Here is a 12,604-nt window from a genome sequence, read left to right as displayed (position 1 = left end):
TAACACATCTTATTAAGGACAACACTGGAGAAATGTCATTTGGTCTAAAAGAAAGATATAACTGGGTATCATCTGCATACAAGTGAAAATTAACGTTATGTTTTTTAATGACAATTCTAAGTGGAAGCACGTAAATGGAAAACAGTAAAGGTCAAGGTACTGAGCTTTGCAGGACACCATATCTCACTTCTGTGTATAATGATGGAGTACTGGCTGCACATTTCTGTACATACTGGAATCAATTTGATAAATAAGAACTGAACCAGGCAAGGACAGTGCCTGTAAGCCCAATGTCAGTTTCCATCCTGTGCAGTAAAATAGAATGATCAATTGTATAAAACTCTATGTTTAAATCTAACAACATAATTGCAGAGGAATGTCCTTCCTCAGAGGATATCAGAATGTCGTTTACAACACTTGTTAGTGTCGTTTCTGTACTATGACCAGTGTGGAAGCCAGACAAGAATTTCTCAAAGAAATTGTGATGTGTAAGGTGAGACTGAATGGCTACTACTTTTTCAAGTATTTTTGAGGGAAAGGTTAAATTTGGTCTAGGTTTGTCTTTTTAAGTAATGGTTTGATAAATTGACATTTTTAGTACATCAGGAACTTTGCCATGCAACAGTGAGCTATTGATAATGCTAAGAATAGGTGATGTAAGAACATCCATTGCACTTTTATCTACTTTTGTTGGCACTGGATTTTGGGAGCAGGTAGTAGGTTTCACTTTAGAAATTAAAGGGTAAATTTAAAGAAATTAAAGTTCATCTTTATCCCATTCTGCAGTAGTTTGAGTGCTTTCTGCATTCAGCTGAATTAGTAGGAGACCATCAGCTTCAATCTTTCACCACCCGCTGGGTGATCGACTTCACCCTGTTGGTTACTTTTCTTTGTCAGATATCAGCTTTTACTCCAGTTAAACTTTACTGATGGATTTGATTCATTTTTTGCTGTTCTTTACTGGTGTTTGTAAAGCACTATGTACATATATTGGATGCCACTCTTTTGCTCCTCCCATGTTTTTAAACAGTGGCTTTCCCTTTACCACTCTCTCATAAAGTTGGGACAGGTAATGTACCTAGGTAGCACAGTCTTTCTAATCTGAGACACTGTAACAGATTATAACTCCTTCAAAATTGTCATAAGTCTCTTTGTAGTCTCCCTTACTTGTATTCTTCTTGCACTAATCACTCCCATTTTTGTGGATGGCCTGCTTTAGATAGATTTACAGCTGTGCCATACTCTTTCCATTTCTTAATGATTGATCTTAACTTTACTCTAAGGAATATTTAGTTACTTGGACAATTTCTTTTACCATTACCATGTGTTGTTCAATGACCTTTTCAGAAAGTGGCTTGAAGAGACCTTTTGTCTTCACTGTGCAGGTTAGGCCACCATACTGGCTAACCACAAGGTAGATCTTCCAGATAAGGTTTATTTATACTACAATCAATTGAACCCCCAGACAGGTGGTCTCCATTGAACTAACTATAGGACTTCTAAAACAAAATAGTTGCACCAGTGATGATCTGGGTGTGTTATATTAAAGGAGGCGAGTACATATGCAATCAATTAGTTTGTTTTTTATACTTTTAATTACTTTAGACCACTTTGAGGACCTGTTTTTTGACTTTGTTATTTAAGAGTCTTTTCCTGTTGATCAGTTTCAAAAAGCCAAACTAAGATGACTGTGATTCAATGTTGCAGAACACTAAAATGTGAAACTTCCAAGGGGTTTGAATACTTTTTACAGGTACCTTATATTCCATTGCATCTGCACACATGTATTATAAAAAGGCCTCCAGTAAAGCTATGCTTTTCAACCAGTCCTCTTCTATTACTTTGTGACATAGTACTTGTTTTGTTCTATTTCCAGTTTGGTGGCAGTTGCTGAAACTGTTGCTGCTCTATTCTTTTGATGTGAACAATAAGATCAGAGTGTTCCGCTGCCTTATAAATATTAATTCAAAGTATTTCTTTATTAGGCACACGTGAGGTGTCTTTTGGTGCTTCTATCGGTCTATTCACATTTAGTCACATTTCCACATGGGGCATAAAGTCAGAATTGATTCAAAGCTGACTAAAAAGACCAGAGGACACTATTCTGTATTTCACATGGGGCAGCTAGCATCACCTGGTTTTAGCTTTAAGGACCAGACACATTTATGAATTCTTGGTCTATTTAATTACCTGCATGGCTTCTCATGATGCTTATGAGGATTCCCCATTGAACACTCCATTTCCTACCTTATGTATCTTTAAAATCCATAATTTCCTGGCCAGCAAGACAGATCTTAAGCAAAGAAATGTACAACTGCAGGTACATATATTGAAGAATTATTTGTTGGTGAGGATTTTGAAAATGTTGTCCTCTTAACTGCCTACCTGTAGTTAACATTTTGGAATATCCTTGGGCCTTACCAGGCCCTTCAAAGGGAAACACAATGACCTAGAATTACTTGTAATTTCTCCTTCCTTGCCCTGAGGGAATGCCATCCAACGGCCATTTAAAAGAAACTATTGAATAGTTAGCTTTAATTTTAACTGTAATCTCTTGAGGGTGAGGTGGGTCATGGTGCTACGTTTGCACACACCAGTTGACTACAATATGAGAAACGTAAAAGCCTTGGAGCACCATGCACTTCCCCCTCTACCCATCACTCTTTTCTAAGTCCATTTGCTTCTAATCTTCTAATAGCAGAGATTGCCAGTGATTCGTATCTCTGGAAACAAGAGCTCACATTTATTTGATTTCTTGTGGCCCTCGGTTCATTGTCAATTTTATCATTTGAAGAAAAGGCAGGTGAATGTGCACACATTCCAGCTTTGATGGATTGTAAATGAGCACTACACCAGTGTAAGTCAAGCTACTCTTCTGCCTGCTCCTTGTAAACCAGAAAAGCATTTGATCCTTTCCTGTAGGCCCATGTTTTAGTGGACCATTCAAGAAATCCATATATGGGTGTTAAGCCCAATGCAAGGACTGGCATGCATGCTTTTAAACTTGTAACATATGTATTGATAGAGTTTTGGTTTTTTTTGGAGTTTTTGCTTTTTGTTATTTCATTATATTGCAAACACTATGCAAAGTTTCATGTTGGCTCACTGACTCAAGGTTTACATATTCAGTGCTCTGAAATGATGTGAGTGTATCCATTAACTGGATGGATGATAGAGCCCTGCGGTGACGTGTATTTATTGAATATGAGGATGTAAACCAGAGGAGTTTGTTAGATTTTCAATGTTCATATTAATAATATTCATAAGTTGACTTACTAACAGAAACAGCATATAAAATATTAAATTTACACCACACAGAAGGATTTATTTTTCATCTTCAATATTAATCACTTGTTTCAGTCTTACTGGGAGCATGTGTCAATTGTCTTGCACAAGACAACAGATTTTAGCTTGCTTATAACTAATTAACAAATGCACTTCTTAAATGCACCACATAATACATTCAGAAATCTTCTGTTAGTAGAGTGGTAGAAATCTGAGTGATACAGCACTTGCCTTATCTGTTTAAATTCTTTAAACATTACAGTACCCCTGAAGTGGACTTGCTGTAAGTGGGTGAGGAACTGAGGGAAAATATACAGTAAGATAATCTCTTGTTGGGTTGTGCAGGTGTAAGTGCACTAAGAATGATAAAGAGATGGGGACACCACACTATGACACCATAAAATATCAGGACTTCCTTCCAGACATGAGTTCAGAAAAGCACTGATTCAAAATGACAGTGTTATTGGTTTAAATAATCTTGGCAGAAAGAGGCGGGTCCAGGAGGGTGAACAATGGAAGTGATGTCAGTAGTGGAATGGCTGTCAGTCTTTGTTATCTCCAGAGGAAGGAAGGCATTAGACAATTGTGCCACCTCCTGGTTCAATGGGTTATTACCATCATCAGAGCCCATAGGCTGCCTCCAACAGTCTTCCTTTCACAACCTTCTCGTTCAGGTTACAGTTGATCTTTAGCATGCATTAAAACTTATTTCTTACTAGCTAACACAGCTGAAATACCCGGCATTGCCCGGGAGGAAAATAAAGTGTTTTTTTTCTTAAATTGCTTGAGAAAAATATAATTTAAAAAAAAGCTTTAAAAATAAAAATAAATTAACAAACAATGAAGAATCACTAATGTGCTTGTCTTGCGGTCTTGTATATATGTTATCATCCAGTTGACGCTCAGAACTGGCCAACTCTATTTAATTTCAAAAGCAACAGGGGTGCAGTGGTGCTCAAACATGAAGAATGCAGGCGGTCACCTCCAATTCACCCTCTGGTGGTCGTTCTGAGTGTCAACTGGATGATAACATGCATACAAGACCACAAGATTACTCCCACCCTAACCAGAAGGGGGTGGGTTAGGGTTGATTTCACCCTATAGTATTTTTAGTCAACCCATGAAAAACGTGCACCAAGTTTCATGAAAATCACTCCAGCCGTTCGGATGTGATGCTGGAACATACATACATACACACACACACACATCAACTTTTATATAGATTTGGAAAGTAATACCAAAGGTGCATCTTTCAGGTTCATCTGGACAACCATAATTGTTCAAGACCCTTTCTCGATAAGGCTGCTCTCAAGGCCCATCATAACATTGTCTTCTGCTAGCTGATGGAGATTCTCAAAAAGAGAAAGGGGATCACACTGCACTTCTGGAGCCTCTAGCCGAGAGGCATGCAAGAAAGTATGAGTTTCTTTATAGGAATTTTCTGTAAGAGTAAAGCTGTTCAGTCAGTTTTAACAAATAAACCCAAGCTTTGTGGATAACAGCTTGTTATTTTGCTATTCAACTATGCATTTATAGGTTAATACATTGCAGGAGGCTAATTGAGCCATTTTTGCCCAAAGGTACCATCTGTTCTCCATTACAAGCTAAAACCCTCAGGAGTCTTTAATAGTAAAAATGCTGTGAACATAATTTTTCTTATATGTAAATTGGTAGTATATTTATTGTTGCAATTGGAAATTGTCAATAGAATATACTATACATATTATTCTTAAATTTTCAAAAAATAAAAAAATAACAGAAAATGATCTTTAAAAGCAAGATTCAATTAAGTACATGCTAAAAAATGAAAACTTTTAAAGTAAAAAAACATTTTTCTGGGAGTTATGGTTATTTTGTGGCAATTTCCCAAAAAGGAGTCATCATGTTTACTATGTTACAAGTTTAATCAAATAAGTACTCAGCTAAATGCAGAATCTAAAAACATTTTACCATCAATCAACATTTTTTGAAAAATTGTCTTAGTTTTACATCAGATAAACACTAATACCTTAACAGCCATTCTTTAAAGTATGCAAAGTAAACTAAACTGAATTCAACTCAGTTGTGTCAGATTGTGTATGTCTGAGAATTTGCTGAGTGTGTGTGTATGGCTGAGTTAGTTATGAGCATGCTTCACCTTACCATATAATTATTCACATTAATGCATGTTTAGATTTGTACATGTGAAGAAAAAAATATATACTGTATACACACACACACACACACACGCACGCACACTATATACTGTATTTATATATAGTGAAGGATTATTACCCAGCTGGGATGCCTCCTTAATGGAAGGACAGGGGGTGATGGCGTATCAAGGGTGCTATCTCTCCCGAGCTGCTATTTGGCACCCCCCAGCGTGCAACGGCACTTCAGATTCCCACAGGGCTGTATGGGAATAAGTATTTGACGGCTCAGCCCTGTTGGGTTCCAGGGGTGCTGCAGGAACTGCTGAGCCCTTTTGCATAGGGCTCTGCCTTACCCGAAAGTGCTCCCGGGCCACAATTATGCAACACCGGAAGTACTTCCAGGATTCTGAATATAAGGGGCCGCCTGCCTGCAATCAGGGAGCCAGAGTCGGGAGGTGAGGACGAAGCTTGGAAGGAGGAGTGGAGGCAGAAGGAGAGAGAGTTAAGAAGTGCTGTGTGCTATAGTCTTGGGCGATAAAACCAGCCCAAGATTTACAAAAACTAGCTTTACAATCAGTTGAGACAGGTAATTTTCCCTTCAACAATTAACTACATACTTTCTATTTCTTGCTCAAATTCAAACCACTATGCCTCCATTTACATTTTTCAAATAGAGGTATGGCATTTCCAGAGTATGAGGTATTTTTATTTTTTGTGCTGTCATTTTGTATTTTATTTTATTTTATTTTACCACCATTTCATACACTTTAGCTTGTGATGAGAGGAATTTGCATTGGGTCACCACCATATAAGATGGCAGCATTCCATCTGCAGCATCCAACGTTATGTATTCATGGTTAGCTAGTAATGTCATGAATTTTGTGTGCTTATTGACTTTAAATTATGTATTGGGATTTTGCATTTTGGCAGTTGTTGTTACTTTTGGTTTTTACTCCTGCTCTGTTTTGACTATTTTTTATGTCATTCCCTGGGGCCTCATTTATAAAACTTTGCATGGATTTGATTGTGAAATTATGTGCATAGCAAAAAACAGCATTAGCTACAAAAAAAATGATAAAACTTTTTAAGCAATTTACCTTCATAAATCATAATCATCTTATAAATATACTTCTGTGAATGCACCTTGATGCTAAATAACCTCATACATATGCAATCACGAGGCTGCAGATAGTCATTGTCTAGCGGATCAGGATCCCTTCTGACGCATTTCAACATTGCCACCTTTATTCAAGAGTATCTGGCTGCACTCCACAATTAAGCATGTAAAATTGTGCATGGCATTATAGCGCCTCTCGTCTGCATTTTAGGGGTTTAGGAAAGGCGTAAAGTGCCTGCATCTGAGCAGGAAGCCATTATTACCTGGCACATGTTATGAGATGATTGCTGATACAATGAATAGTAGAGTTCATCCAATTACCATACCAAAAGTCCACCCACCACGTACAGTACAGTCACGTCTGCTAAAGCTAGTTTACCTCAAAATAAATAAATCACAGGTTGATAAAGGCCCGGGAGATGTGATGTTTGTCAGTCTCATCTTGGCACATATGACATGTGCATTAATGAAATGTAAGAGATTAGAGTTAACAAAATCAGTGTCATTCTCACTAGATGCCCTTATTGCAATATGAGTGTAGTAAAGTGATATGTATTTTATGTTATATGTTATTTTAGAAGAACTGGACACTGCTGCATATTGATTTTTATGTTAGCAAATAAATATTTTATTTTATGTATATACACTCACACCATATGAAAACAGTATGTAGAGCCTCCTCAGACAGCTAATGGCTTCCAGCACAGTGGTCATGATGGAGTGAAGGTTGGTAGAGTTATTCATGACCTGTCGGCCAATTCCATGATTACAATTTCATATTATGAGAAGTAACATCAGGTAGGCTAGTTAAACTGACAAAAAAAGGTCTTCAGTGCAAATACGGACCACTGGCTCTTTTAAAAGGGAACTAAAATACAGCCTGTGCATCATATTCAACACTTTTCGAGGTTTAATATGTTTGTCACATCAACGCTCTTTAAAATAACAACTCTGTGATATGAATTATTATATGTGCCAGCCTAGCTGCATTTTTCTACTTGATCAAGGGTGTCATAATTTCCCAGTTTTTCTGAAATGCTGTGATGCATGGGTCAGAGTTGCATTATATAAACATACACAAGCTTCAGCATTATGTTTTATAAATCCCAGAGTTTTCATGGGAAAATTTTGAGCATCTTTTTGTACATAAAAATGAGGCTCTTGGTCCAGATCTGACACTAACTTTATAATAGCAGTTCATTTATATTAAGATTTCAGAAAACTGGTGTAACAGGCAGACTTAAGTTAAGACATTTGTGAAGAAGGAATCAAAATGTGTTTCTGAGAAGGCAACATTCATGCACCTATTAAAGCTTCAGATTGCCATAAGTAATGTTTTTATTTGTTTGAGGTATACATAGATGTGCTTTTATACCATATAGCTAATAAATAACAATAGCATGCAGAAGGGAGAGTAATGAAATATAGTGAATGGTGTACTGAAATATTGACAACTGAATGACAATTGAGGTAATGACTGTACACTACAGTCCCAAGAGCAGAAGAAATGTAAACTACAAAGAAAAGAAATATTGACAAAGAAGTGGATAAGATTCATAAGGATATTGAGTTCCACAGTTGAGGATACAAAGTCATTATTATGTGATATACTCTCTGGAAAGAGTCTAACAAAACCTGGAATACAAGAAGAATAGGTCTAAAGTAAAATCTGAAGATGATAATAATGATGATGGTGATGATGATGAATGTTAAATCAGGAAAAGATATTCATACTCTGAAAATACTGTAATTGGACTGAAAATATTTGATTGGATACAAATGATATAATAGGAAATAGGAAGGTCATAGTGATAGTGTGTCAAATGTAAAACAGGAAATTGTGTTAAAGTCCAAATGTTAATGTCAATGCCAGCACATAAGGCAGATGAACTAGAGGTGATTTCTCAGGAAATTGAAAACATAATCAGTTCAGTTAGAGTAAACAAACAATTGGCAGTGAAGAGAAACCAGAAAATTGTAATAGGCAATGGGAAACATCCAAGAGATCACGGATTAGATTCTAGTAAGAAGAAGTGACAGGAGTGAAAGATCTGCCGAGTGCTGCAGAAAACAAAACATATTGGATTGTCATTTACTTATAATAAATGATCCTTTTACTGAAAATCTAGGAGGCAGGCAATATTGGCATCAAGCCTCCTTCAATGAGGACCTTATGTCTTTTATTTTGAGTGTGCTTATACACTAAATAACAGGATACCTGGTACCCACTGTTTAACAATAGCAGTTCTAAATTAGGCAAAAACAGAAGTTATTCTATCTAAGAATATAATATATGTGTTGTGTCCCATGGACATTGCTTGTGCAATCTAAACTATGAGGCTCTGTGTTATTCACAGCAGATGAAGAAAGAAAGAAAGAAAGAAAGAAAGAAAGAAAGAAAGAAAGAAAGAAAGAAAGAAAGAAAGAAAGAAAGAAAGAAAGAAAGAAAGAAAGAAAGAAAGAAAGAAAGAAAAGCGGTTGAAAACAAAGCGTTCCTTTCAGTCTCTGAAAATCTTTTGTTTTGCTTAATCTACATCAGTAGCAGAAGATTTCTCTCCCTGCTCAGCAAATTGCCTGTCACATCTTTCGTTCCTCAGGGGAACAATTTTTTGTCAAGACACCGACAGTGATTGAATTGTGACCAGTGTGCAGAGGGACACTAAGCCATTTACATTTTATGTGTCACAAGTGCGAGGCAACTTCCATGTGAACATGTCAGCTGCAATTTGCTTGCTCTTCTTGTGCAGAAAGCTAGCTTTGATCTCATCTAAAGGAAATGGAGCAGAAGGCAATCAAGAAGTGTGTGCATGTGTGTGTGTGTGTGTGTGTGAAGACCTCCATAAACAGAGATATTTGATTAGGCACTTCATCTTTAACTTCATGACTTTGGATACTTTTTAGAGAAATGCTGAAACTTCCTCTGAGGCTAAGGATCTGTGCTGGTATCCAGAAGGTTGCTGGTTTGAATCCCCGTCACTGCCAAAAGAGATTCTACTCTCCTGGGCCCCTGAGCAAGACCCTTAACCTGTAATTGCTCCAGGGGCGCTGTACAATGGCTGACCCTGCGCTCTGACCCCAAGAGGTATGCGAAAACTAACAAATTCCTAATACAAGAAATTGTGTAAGGCGAAATAAAGAACAAAAAAAAAATTTAGGAAAACACTGATGGCTGTGGCCTATTTTGTTTCCTATTATCTGCTAAATTGCTCCAAAATGGTACAGTTGTAACAGCTACTGACTCCTACAACAGCGGACTGATTCTCAAGCTGATCATAGACTGTATGGAGTCTACCCCTTCTCTCTATGTTCATGCGGGTTTTCTCAACTCTCTCTGTTCTCCTTGCACATCTCGAACTTGGGGATGTTTGATTACCTAATGACTCCAAATTAGATCAGTGCGAGAGTGCATTCATGTCTAGAGAGTGCATTCATTCATCTCAAGAAAAACTGAATTTTGCAAAACACATTTCCTCAATGAGTTAGTGCAACTAATTTTAACCAAAACAGTTCACTTGGATTCAAGTGTTTTAATGTAGACAGACCGACAGGCATGGTGTCTGCAATAAGAGCTTTTTGAATTATATATGAACACACCTAAAAAGACGGATGGGATTTAATCAGGGTGAGCACCACCTGGAGCATAGCTAGAAACTCAAAATGTCTTCTAGGGTTTTAGCTTCATTCCTACTAAGAACAAAAATCAGTTTTTGTTTGGATTAAATGGTTTAGAACTGAGTTTTCGTCACAATGGGCTTCATTACTTCCTTCAGGACAAGGAAAATGTATTTTTGTTTTTACATGTTTACTGTACAGTATGGACCAGGACCAGTACACAAATGGACCATTTAAAATGTTGGGAAATGCTCTGTGTAAAGTTCTTTACAAAGTACCACTGCAAAGCCACAACAACAATAAAATTAAAAAAAAAATAATCACAGCAGAAACAATAATAATATGCCTTGCATATATTAAATAATCTTTCAGCCTACGACTGAATCTGTCTCTTTTCTCTCTCTTTCTTTCTTTATCTCTTAGTGTACTTGTTTTTGAATGCAGGTGGCTGGTTGCTTGTGTTAAAACAAGCTTGACAGCGATCAACGCACATGTACTGTGCAAGGCATGCATGGGGGGGCACTGAGAAAAGAAGAGTGTTCATGGCTCACCTTGCATAAGAGCTTTGTTGTCACTTCTTACAAGAAAAGGCGATGGATAAAGCAAAAGAGGATGCAACATCGACAAGTTTCTGTTCCAAGACCGCCACTCCCCCCAGCCCCTTCAGTGTAATAGTAACCACAGCACAGAGAGAAGTGTGTACATTGCAACAGGTACACATGTCATAAATGTAGAAAGGACGGTCCTTGGGTGTGTGTGAACATTTGAATCTGATGATTGCATATAGCGCAGAACTGACCTCTCTGTACTATTCTTTCCTCTGGCATGTTCTGGAGTACAAAAGAAACAGCACCATGCACCCAAAAGTGGACACTGGCAAGATCAAAAAAAAAAAAAAAAACGCGGTCACTGATTACAAGCGCAAGAAGGTGTGCAAATGAATATGAATAATGTTGCATCAGTACCACAATGTTTTCCGAAATGTACTATACAGGTCATAAAATGAGTTATTCCAAATATCATATATACCTGTGTCTCTGTTTTTTTGTCAATGCTGCTTTGACATCATGGACCATAAGGTGCATACTAATTCAGCATGAGCAGGAACACTCAATAAAACTGAATAAAAAAAAATTCAAGTGATGGTGAGATACGAAGAAGGCAGATTCACCAGTGTTTGTGTGTCAGCTTTTATCCCTCCAGATCAGAGAATGCCCAGTTCGATTGTCTCAAAACATGACTCACATCTACAGTTATTCACAGTTTCATATAAAAAGTAACCGCATCAGATCTGGGGTGTGGGGGGGGGGGTTTATTGTATCGTGATTGTGACTGAGAGAATAATAGTGAGAGAAAAAAAAAACGCTAATTTTTACAAGTACTAAAAATTTACACAGGCTGTTACAGACACAAATCAAATGTATGTTTTTATTGTATAATATTAACAATAAGAGCAGCTCACTACTCTAAACAGTAAATTTGCCTGGGAGTCAGTTTCAAACTCACAACCTCAGGTTTATAAGTCGGCAGTTATATCCACAGCACCACGGAAGCTGTTGCATTGTACTTGCACCTTTTGTGAAAATGTTTATTTGATATTTGGCCATCAGCCTTCACACATTATACAGTTCATGTCTACATTTTGTTATTTATAACTAAAACATGAAAAACGTTTCATAGATTCATAGATTGTTGTAGACACAAAACACACATCAAATTAATTTCTCCTTACAATTCTGGGTAGCTCACTCCAGATAATCAATCAAAGCAGGAACTGGAAGAACTTCTTGCCCGTTCTGAGGGGGTGGGGGGGATGGTATAGCATGCTGCTGACTGCTTGGGCTTATCAACACATTTAGAAGAGAAAAGAGGCTGATAGAGAGGTGCGAAGGGATTTAAGGTGGGCCGGATTTACGAGTTTTTTCGTAGGCTCTGGTAATTCTAGTGTTAACACTGAAAGGGTGTAAATAAAGAACACAAACACTAATAAAATTTTGGGGTTTTAGCCCCATATACTGCAAAGAAAACGTTTTTGTCAATTGTTTTTTTACAAAAACTCAAAAGACATTGTTGGGAGGGAGGATGGACAGTTTATACTGGAGGACCAGAAATTAAACTGTGGGATGCTGGGAAAACCGTGGTGGAGTATGGGAGTATGATGTCATCAATGGGTAAGCAGAGGGAAGAAAGGAACCCGGAAGTGTGCGTCTCTTAAAGCCATCCGGGCAATCTTTACGGCGGGGTGTCCTGGTCTTTCTGAGGAAGCAAAGACCCTGCGGACTTGTCGTGAAGCAAACTGGGTTGTTAAGCTGCTCCCCAAGCGCTCGTGCGCGACAGGACCCCCCTCTTAGCCTAGACCCATCGGGTCGGGTGACCTGAACCGAGAGGTCGTGAACTCGAGAGAGCACATCAGCGTTGGCTTGCAGGGTACTTTGGCGATAAACGACAGTAAACT

Source organism: Erpetoichthys calabaricus, chromosome 4 (assembly GCF_900747795.2).
Source record: "Erpetoichthys calabaricus chromosome 4, fErpCal1.3, whole genome shotgun sequence".
Lineage (NCBI taxonomy): Eukaryota > Metazoa > Chordata > Cladistia > Polypteriformes > Polypteridae > Erpetoichthys > Erpetoichthys calabaricus.
Note: the sequence above shows the minus strand (reverse complement) of the source record.